An 11,909-nucleotide genomic window follows, 5' to 3' on the forward strand; every position below is an offset into this window, starting at 1 on the left:
CTTACTTTTAAAGGATATGTATTTGATCCTGAGAAAAAAATGTAACAAACTTGATACTCATTCTGATATATAGTTGTTAGGGTGTAATATTTATTATGGAGTAAAATTATATATAAATCTTTATAAAGATTGTTATCTAGTTTAGTTGTTTATTATATCAGTTTACAACCATAAGTAAATAATATGTACTCAAAATAGATAAATCCTTAATATACAACATGATATACAATGTGAAAAAACACAACACCTTCAAAATCAATAATTTCATAACATATATCTAAATGATTACCAGAATCATAACCATCCTTTTTACTTGATTTTTTCATGAAAATAGGCCACATATGCCATAGAAATTTATCTACATTATGATCGATGGTATACAGCTTAAGAAGAGGAACAATTTTAAAAAATCAAAGAAGGGTCAACTGATTAAGCAATAAAAGCCATCTTAAATATCAGATTGGCTAACATTTAAAATGTCGGGACTTACATTGGTGCTGTCCGTTTCAGGTAAGAGAGAAATACAACATATGTCAGCAATTTGTAAGAACAGAACAATTTCCAGTATAAAATTCAACAAGTGAAACAAAATAGGAAAACCCATTTAGGTCTATATGTTTGTTTACTTGATTTGCTAATTACTCATATAAAACAATTTTTGCAAAGTTATCAGTGACATCTTTTACATTCTGAAACAACATATCATAAGAAAGTCTGCTCTCTCACTCATTTTCCAATTAAACAACAAAAGACTAAAAGTCAAGAATGACGACAGCTCCAGGATACCAAACATCATTTAGCAAATAGTTTCACATAAATATTAGACAATTTTTTTTTTAAATAACAGCCTACAATACAAAGAAACAATAATGATAGAAAACAAACAGCGACAATAACTGGCTCTAACAACCAAAGAACAAAATATCAAAAGCCACCGCACCCAGAGTATTTGTTATTCAACCCTTTTTCAACCATCAGACTATGCATTCTCAGGCTTAACATTTTACTTGATAGATACTGATTAAAATGACATTATGATAAAATATAGATTTCTAGAGGGAGAAACAAATTAACAGAAACATTGATAATGCCTGAGATGAGTGTAATATCAATATAACAGTCAATACACTGTACTTCTATCCTTAGGACTGTCTTCATGCATAAGTGTTATGTTGATGTTATTTTTCTAAAACGTTTTAAGACAAAACTTTGCAACAAAAGAGATGAGTTCAGCTTCCCAATTGTAAACTTTCCATTTCAATGTAGCAACATTCCAGCAGCGCCCGCATAAGGAGTATATATCTCCCAATTGATACGATATGCCCGGGCTTGTATTTCCTATCATGATTTCCTTGATAGAGGATTGCTACTCACAAGGAAGCTAATAAACCAAGAGTTCCAAATGGTGAAGTTGAAGTCATCTCTTCGTAAATTTTACGATGCCATCACGAGTTGGTTGACCGTTATGGAATAACTGTTTCACAGATGATTACGGATATGTTCCTTATGTCGTAACTACAATACCCTTCCCTTATCACGAATGTGAACTACCGAATTAGACTATTCACCGGATTTGTAATAACATAAGCAACACGACGGGTGCCACATGTGGCGCAGGATCTGCTTACCCTTCCGGAGCACCTGCGATCATCCCCAGTTTTGGTGGGGTTCGTGTTTTTGTTTTTATGTGGTGTTTTCGTTTCTATGTGGTGTTTTCTGTACTATTATTTGTCTGTCTTTTTATTTTTAGCCAAGGCGTTTTGAATTATTTTCTATCTGAGTTTGACTCTCCCTTTGGTATCTTTCGTCCCTCTTTTACAGAGAAATTAAAGATGGCTCATAATTTGTAAAAAATGGTCAATATGCTTGAAACTACAAGAATCTTGAAAATGCAGTCCAACCTGTTGACTGGATATTTTCTGCTCATAAATCAAATATAACACTAGAAACGGGTTTCATGAAGTTTCACCAAAATCGTTAATTGAAAGAAGTATGAGTGACTGACCCCGGGGTTTTACCACGTCAGTTGTCAAAACTCATTAGTCGAATCTTGGATATTTTTTGTCCTGTAGAGAGTTTGGTATGTATCTCATTGACTTTTAATGTCTTTAGGTTTTTTCCAGGTTGTAATCTCACTGCCTTCAATATGTTTCTTGTGTTTTTGTGTGGTCAAGTTCCTGTCTTATTGACTTCCAGATACATGTTTCGTTTGTTTATGTTATGATTTGATTCTGGTCACATCCACCTCGACATATTTTTGGGGTCTTTTTAGTTATATGATAGGTTGTTGTCTAATTGACTTCTATGTAGTTGTTATGTTGTCAGGTTGCTGTCTCATAGAATTCTGGATATCTTTTGTGTTTTTGAATGTGTAAAGGCTGTTGTCTCATCGACCTCTAGATATTTGTTAATTGTGTGTTCAGTTGCTGTTTCATTGATTTCAAATGTCTTTTGTATTTTTGTGTGGTCAGTCTGCTCTCTTATTGACTTCTATAGATACAAATATATTTTTTTGTTTTATGTGTGGTCATGTGGCCAGCTCATTGACCTCTAGATATCTTTTGTGTTTTTGTGTGGACAGGTTGATGTCTCATTGACCTTCATATATCTTTTTTTATTTTGTGTGGTCAGGTTGTTCGCTCTTGACCTTCATAAATCTTTTGTGTTTTATGTGTGGTTAGATCGCTCTCTCATTGACTTCTATATATCTTTTTGTGTTTTTTGTGCGGTCAGGTTGTCTTTTCATTGATTTCTAGATATCGTTTGTGTTTTGGTGTGGTCATGTTGCCATCTCACTGACCTCTAGATATTTTTTGTTTGGGCAGGTTGGTGTTTCATTGACCTTCATATATCTTTGGTTTGTTTGTGTGGTCCGGTTGTTCTTTCATTGACCTCAAGATATTTTTTGTGTTTTTGTGTGGTCAGGTTGCTCTTTCATTGTTTTCTAGATGTGGTTTGTGTTTTTGTGGTCTGGTTGTTCCCTCATCGACTTTAAGATATTTTTTTGTGTTTCTTCTAAGTGGTCTGTTTTCTGTCTCGTTGATTTCTAAATATCCTCTTGTGTTATGTGTAGTCAGGTTGCCCTATCATTGGCTACTAGATATATTTTATTTGTTTTTGTATGGTCTAGTTGCTGTTTAATTTTTTTGTCTTGATATTTTTGTGTGGTTAGGTTGCTTTGTATCGGATTTGTAAATATCGTGTGTGTATGTGTGTGGTTTGGTTGTTGTCTTATTGACTTCATGATACCTTTTACTGTTTTTGTTGAATCAGGTTGCGCTCGTATTGGCTAATATATATCTTTTTTTCTTTATCGGTTGCTGTCTCATTGATCTCTGTTAATAGATATCTTTTGTATTTTTGTTGTCTCATTGACTTCTAAATACCTTTTGTGCTTTTGTATGATCAGGTAACATTCTCGTTGGCTTATATATAACTTTTGTGTTTACCTGTTGTTGTTTCATTCATCTCTAGATATTTTTTGTGTTTTTGTTTGATTTGATTCTGGTTAAGGTTGCTCTCTTATTTACCTATAGATATCTTTTGTTTATTTGTGTGGTCTGGTCGCTCTCTTATTGACTTCTTGATATCTCTTTTTTTTTGTTACTCTTTCATTGACTTCTAGATAATTCTTTTGTGTTTTAGGTGGTCTGGTTGCTTGTTTGATTTTTCTTTCAATTTTTCAAAAACAGACAGGATGTTTAACTTTGTAACTTTTAATTTGTATGATGCCACGACAAAAAACAAAAAAACAAACAAAAAAAAAGTGGTTCACCTTTGTTATTGCACGGTGGTGTGAAATTATATTTATAATAGGTTTTTTTTCAAAATAAAATTGATCACATTAGTATTACATTCCTAAAGAATATTAACATAAAGTTGGAATTTCATTTACGATATATAAGTTTGTTTCGTTAACGAGAATATTAACTTAGCAAAACCTAAAATCATAACGTTTGAAAGGAACAACAACTAAAATGTCTTACATATAAATGATTAAGTCATAACTTGGGCATCACATTAGCCAGTTTATGATGTATTTGGACATCACTGTTTACTTAATCTTATGTTTGCAGAAATTCTGATTTCTTTATATATATCTACATGAAGTAGTAAAATAAAATGAATGAAGCTCGCAATTCTTAAGCATAAAAAATGGCAACAATCAATGAACCGAGTCTTCTCTGGACTATGAGTGGTTTCTATTATCTTTTGGCTAAATTTTTATCGATGGAATCATATTCAATTCGGAAAAGGCCAAATGTAAATCCAATATACAATTTATGACAACTTCACAGTCAACAATATGAAATTTTATTTAAATACAAGGACAGAAAGCACTACATGGATATTTACGTTTTGACAAACAAAATATTTTGTGGTTGCTAAAACAGTGTTTTAATAAAAACTGTATACCATTATACGTTTCATAAAAAACAAAATTGTCTATATATTGTTTTATTTAAGTATATTCCTCCATCTATAGCTTCTACCATAAGGTTAATCTAAATTTAAATATTACTATATCATACATTGGTATTCCATTGTCGAGTAATGTTCTTCCATTTTTTAATGCATATTCAATCATAAGACAGATTGAATCTGGTTATGCTATTGCCATCGGTATCGCAAATAAAACCATAAGTTTCTTTTTTTTTGTTAAAACAAATTAAACACGGCGTATATCCTAGATCCTCTTTTCTAACCAGTACTTTACTGTCCTGGCCATCTTTTGATATAACTATGATTCCACAAGATCCCATGTCTAGATCTGCGACGATGATGTTCCCATAAGTATCTACACAAAGTCCTCGTGGTCCTGGTAAATCGTGTTTGTGTTGCCAGATCTGATCACCTGATTCATTAACACAGTATACTGTTTTACCATCAAAATCGCTATAAATTACTCTGTCTTTACAGTAAACAAGGTGCTCCAGGTATGATTTACTCTCAACTTGTATTGAGTTCATTGTATTTTCTTTAATGCTTATAATACGGATTTCATCATCACTTAAACCCACAGCCAGAGAGTTATTAAAGAATGATAAATCAAAGCATGATTTGCTGAATTAAAAAACTTTGGTAACCGTTTCCTTCTTCATATTGAATATCTTAATACTATCAGTATAAGTTATGGCTATAGTGTTCTGATTGATCTGTGTTACACCCCACGCTTCACCAGATATAGGTAACTGTTTCTGAAGTTTGCCATCAGAAGTGAGTAGGTTAACTTTATTCCCCTGTTCAACTACTATAACCCTTCCATCCATTAGACAAATCATGTTACTTAAGTCTTTCCCCATATTGAGCTGTATGTTTGTCTCAATGTTGATTGTCATGTTGTTTATGTTGTTTATATTGGATTGTTGATGTGATTCTACTTGTGCCTCCCTTCTCATACTCGTTTGTCTGCTCAAGGATATTTTTGATTTTACAACCTTCACTTCTCCCAAGGATCTTAATGATTGTACCATACTCAGTACCTTTTCTATTTCATCAGTTTGAGTTAGTTTGATATCAACTTCGCTTGACCTCTCATTGTCTTCAACAAATCGTTGACATTGATGCACTTTTTGTTCAATCTGATGAACTCCTAGAAATGATTGGAGTTTTGAAGTATGTTTTGTAATTGTTTTTAAACCATCTTGCATTTCCTTAAGTTGTTTCGTTTTATCTTCAATTTCAGTAATAAGGCTGGTTAATTTCGATTTCTCCTGATTCCATACAGTATCTGCTTTTTTACATAACTTTTCCTCAAGGTGGTCTAAATGTTTATTAATTTCATTTCGAATTTTACTAACTGATTGCTTTATTGTTTCATATTGTTTTTCACCTCTTTTAAGGTTTCCGGATTTGTTGTTGACCAATTTATCCATGAAATGTGTGATGGAGTTTATATCCTTTTCTATAGATTCTTGGGATTTTTCAATCTTGCTTTTCTCCACAACACTAGCTAGACTTTTTATTCCAGGGCATTTTGAATGACTAGTAGAAATACATTCATCACAACAAGGCATTAAATGGCTGGGGCAGTACAAGTTGAACTGTTGACTATGAGCTTCACATTCTGTTTTGATTAAGCCAGTCGGAGGTTTATAGCTTGTATAGGTTTGAATATCGATGGTCTTGTGATCACGGGATTTTATTCTTTTGTGATGAGTTGAACATGTTGAACATAATCCTTCATCACAGTTGAAACACCAGATGTCAGCTTGAGTGTTTACTCTACCTTGTTTACAATGTCCACATGGTACAGGTATGCTTGATGCCATGACCTTAACATAAATATAACTTTGTCAGCAGTTAACTTACAGTTATGTTTATAACAATTCATGGTAATATCATCTTCATGCCATATTTGAAGCACTATCTTTCATAGTAAAAGAGAATTTCGTTTGAAGTTTTAATGTCTTTTGTGTATCCCTTATGGTGTGTTGGTTTAAGACAGTTTTTTAGTTTGTTATTATTGAATAGGTTTTGTTCATCACTTATGTCGGTAAAGGTTTGTCAGAAGGACTCTTTTAATGTCGAGCCGTCGACTTTTTTTTTCTCGAAAAAGCGAGTCATAGCGATCCTACATTCCGTCGTCGTCGGCGCGGTCCAGAACTATTCACTCCATGGTTAAGGTTTTTGAAATTTTAATTACTATCTTAAAGTATCCTTGATTTCTACCAAACATGGACAGAATAAAATTGAGAATGGAAATGGGGAATGTACCAAAGAGACAACAACTCGACCATAGAAAAAAACAACAGCAGAAGGTCACCAACAGGTCTTCAATGTAGCGAGAAATTCCTGCACCCGGAGGCGTCCTTCAGAAGCTTGTTAATGAACATTAGATAGTACCCAAAAGTAACTTTTGTATTTTACTTATAAATGGACTCAGTTTTTCTTCCAGTTAACATTACATATAGTCTGCAGTTAAGGTTTTTAAAACATTTATTAGATTCATAAACTATCCTGGACTTTTACCAAACTTAGACAGAAACTTCACACAATCAAACGATAGTATTTAGAGGAACATTTTTATTATGTGTTTCCTCATTTTGTTTGAACCTGCGACTAACAGAAAAGTAGGCGATACACTGTGCTTCGCGAATCCCATACTAAATTTTCAAAAAATAGTACATTTTACAACACTTGTTAATCTTATAACACAAGAACAAATTACATTGAGTTAATTTCTTTAAAAGCAGAACAAAATAATCTTTCTATAAAATATGTTAACTAATTCCCCATTATTCCTCTCTCTTCAATCCAATGCAAGCGCTCCCCTTTAAGTTATTTTAGTTAATAAATAAAGGCAACAGTAGTATACCGCTGTTCAAACTCACAAATACATGGACAAAAAACAAAATCGGGGTAACAAACTAAAACTGAGGGAAACGCATAAATATAAGAGAACAACGACACAACACTACAATGTAACACACACAGAAACGGACCAAGCATCAGACAAAATCCCACGAGAATAACAAATATAACATCAAAACCAAATACATGAATTTGGGATAGACAAGTACCGGGACACGTCTTATGGCAATGTCAATTTACACTCAAAAATAAGAGAAAACAAACGACGCAACGTTAAATTGTAACACACATAGAAACGAACTATAATATAACAATGGCCATATTCCTGACTTGGTACAGGACATTTTTAAAGGAAAAAAAACTAGCTTAAATTATGAATAAATATCTAAAATAAAATTACCTCTTTGTCTTAAACGATGTGATCTAACTGTTTATATGGCACAAATCAAATACGTCATTATCTTAAATGTTGGCATATAAGGAATTGAATTAGGACGTGTTTATACCTGTTCTATGTTATCAACATTTGAATGACATTTGTAAATAAAAACTGTCGTAGATAAATATTAAACTTGAGAAATACTGATAGGTAACTTTATAGAAATATTTAAACTTATTATTCAGTGTATTGGATGATATCCAACTTTTTTTAATGCTATAATTACCCTTGACTGTTTTCTCTGATACTACACTTGATTGGTGAAGAACCAACGTTTCTTTTCAGCAGATGAGTACGCTTGCAACTGGCTTAATGATTTTAATGCAGACAAATAGTAAACAGAAAGGTTCTGCTTATCTACTTTTAAATAAGAAATGCTTACTCAAGGGGTCATATGGGATTGATCAAAATAATGTTTGCTGTACGTTATGCTAGGCTTGAATACTACTAGTATTTAATTATTATATTCAAATACTGGTCATGTTTTTAGAAGACGAAAAAAACTAGAGTATATGAAAAGTCATTCAGTGATATATCAAACATATCATTAAAATATATTTTTCGGAATAAACAAGGGGAATAGAATAATAAATAGAGGATGATACTAGCTTTAATCAGCGTTTTAGGCAAACCTCTGTACAAAGTCGACGTCATACCAATACAAGAACAGAATAGTTCAAACAAGATGTTGTATATAAAAATGTAATAATGCTAGAATATACTTTTACTATTTTACTTTATATTACTGATGAAATGCGACTGTCACACAAGTGAGACATTTAGGTAACTATAAAACAAGGTTTAATCCACCAATTTCTACATAAGAAAATGCCTGTACCAAGTCACGAATATGATAGTTGTTTTCCAAGCGTTTGGTGTGTTTGAATTTAGGATTTTACCATTGAGTTCGGTACTTTTGTTATTTGATTGTTCGAGAAATAAATGTATACCATCTTTTGAACATTTGCTGCAAACATGACTTATGAATGTCGTCCTTGTAGAACTGTAATGAATCAGTCAGGGATTGTTTGTCTATTTTGGCTGTACCTGCCGCTTTAAGGCAAGCATCCTGTTCGAAATCATCTACATCGTTTGATTTAGTCAACCGTATTAAAAAGTTGTCAGAAATTACCGAAAATATTAGCCACTATTCAGTTTCCAGAGATGACCATAAATTTTAGCCACTGTCCAGTTTTCTATTTTCTCGATAAAGACATAACCGAATGGGACATCACATGATGTACTGCATGAGCAACAAGAACGATGAAGCTATTGGAGCAGAAACTACAGTCCAATCGAGAGGACATACCTTTGTATTTATTTCGTGTTGTTATAGATGAGCCCAATGGTTTTCCCGTTTGAATGGTGTTACACTAGTAATTTTTTTGGGCCCTTTATGGCTTGCTATTCTGTGTGTCCCAAGACTCCGTATTGAAGACTGTACTTTGATCTATAAAGGTTTACTTGTATAAGTTGTGACTTGGATTGAGAGTTGTCTAATTGGCACTTATACTACATCTCCTTTTATCTACTTATAGAAATTTATATGGAAGTTTTTTACAATTGTTGAAAATTGTTCATGGTTTATAATATTGACTCTTAAATAGTTCATTTCTACCAGGATTTGAGACTTTAAGATTCATTGTCATGTTGGAGATACAAATACAGAGAATAATGGCCATACCTCTTAGGTATAATAAATATTCAGAGTCACTCTTAAGGAGGCTCGCGGGTATAAGATTTTCAGAAACAAATTTAACATTAATTTTTCATTACAAATTTTTATTAATAACCTTTAGTAGTTGTTACTTTATGATATGGTACAAAATTCATTCCAAAAAATCAATACGTGTTGGCCCCAGGTGACTTTGAAAATGTAGATATCATTGAAAAAGCTCCAAATTATCCCCCTTTGGTGCAAAAATGCCATTTTTTGGCATTAAGATTGAAATACCTTTTTTAACTAATCGGTGACCTATATTTTTTATTGTTGTTTTCGAATAAGCTGTACATAAACTAAATAATTGCAAAATTTAAGCGATTTCTGTAATTTAGTTCTGTTTTTATTTCGATATTACCGCTATTTCTCCTATTAGTTCAACAGAAAAAAAAGGACATAAACAAAAATGTATGCTTCTTTCGAAAGCAGATTGTGAGCGTAAATGAACGGTGACCCCATTTTTTTATTTCATTTTTCTATTAAGTATAAGATGAAGTTTATCTATAGAAAAATATAGCGAAATCCTATATTAAATTAAAAAAAATGATTTAGACCCGCGAGCCCCTTTAACTCGAATATGAAATGTAAATTGTATTTTTATGTTATGTTTTTCATATGACGGTAGCCTAACAGATGAACAATTTAACTCTTGACAACATAAATGAAACAACTAGCAGGTAACGTATTTATTGATGAATATATGATGAGATAATATTAATGATATAACTACATAATGTTACACAGCCCTTGTATTATGATGCATTGGAACATCTTTTGTCATAAAAATAGAGAATAAAAATGACGAGAAGTACAGCACATATTTCATTATAATACTGAAATATTTTAAATTATTGCTTGACATTCACAAAATGTCTCCCTGTGATTAACTTATTGTACAAAACAGGAAGATAACAGAACAGTTTTAAGGCTTAAATACAAAATAATAATACATGAGAAGCAAGAATGTGTCCTAAGTACACGGATGCCCCACTCGCACTATCATTTTGCATGTCCAATGGACCGTGAAATTTGGGTAAAAAATCTAATTTGGCATAAAAATAAGAAAGATCATACCATAGGCAACATGTGTTCTGAGTTTCAAGTTGATTGGACTTCAACTTTATCAAAAACTACCTTGACCCAAAAAACTTTAACCTGAAACTTCCACTTTCATTTTCTATGTTCAGTGGACCATGAAATTAGGATCAAAGTCTAATTTAGCTTCAAAATTAGAAAGATCATATCATAAGGAACATGTATACTAAGTTTCAAGTTGATTGGGCTTCAACTTAATCAAAAAAAACTACTTTAACCAAAAACTTTAACCTGAAGCAAAACAGACGAACGAACGAACAAATGAAAGCACATACGGACGAACAAGGGATCCACAGACCAGAAAACATAATGCCCCGCTACTATTGTAGGTGGGGCATAAAAATTACAGCCCCAATACTTTTGTGAACACACAAACAAAACATTGAACAAATCAATTCAATACTTTTGTGAATATTAACGCCTATTAAGTCTTAATGATATAACTAAGAAATATTCAATTCAAAAGGAAGGTAAACATCAATAACAATTAACAAGTTGATATGGGGTTAATAACTTGATTGGCAATTATATACACGTCTTCCATGGTCAAAACGGTTCAAAGTCATATGTTTTGTACTATTTAATTAATATAAGTCTTCCACAGTCAAAGCGTTTCAAAGTCATATGTTTTGTACTATTTAGATATAATGAGACAAATTTTCACCATGATATCTACCAATTAAACAGAAAGAGACGTAACTTTATCCATGATTCTGACTCACAGTCAGCCAGTCACTGCTCTTGCATCTTAGTGTCACATGCTTAGGGTAATATAAGATATAATAACTTTTGAAGTCTTTCATGAGCCAGTTAAGAATTTTCCACTTTTGAATGATAATTTACAATATCAACTATGTCATGTGACTACTGGAAATGATTTTTACCATAGGACATGTGGTTGTTAACTGAAACCTTAGTTATGACACACCCTAAATTCTGAAATCAAAACGGTTTAAAAAATAAAGAGTGGACATGATCTGACCCATAGGACATGGTATTGTCATCGGAACCAAAGTTTTAGACCTTGACCTTTGACTTAGGAAGTTGTACAAGCATTAAAACACAACATCTGGTGTTGGTTAATATATATTACATGTTGAGTGTCAAGTGTGAATTTATAACAGATCTCTTGATATACAGCAGACATAATTTGTTATGGACGGAAGGACAGAAAAACAGACTGATCACTATCAGGAGACCCTAATAAATTTTTTTTGTTTTGTTTCAATTAAAATACAATAAAATATCAAACTTAACACAATTTTAAACAAAGAATACTGACAAGATCAAACATGTTGAAGCAAGCTTCTGACTAATTGATTGTTGCTTCATGTTCCTGCA

Source organism: Mytilus galloprovincialis, chromosome 2, assembly GCF_965363235.1.
Source record: "Mytilus galloprovincialis chromosome 2, xbMytGall1.hap1.1, whole genome shotgun sequence".
Lineage (NCBI taxonomy): Eukaryota > Metazoa > Mollusca > Bivalvia > Mytilida > Mytilidae > Mytilus > Mytilus galloprovincialis.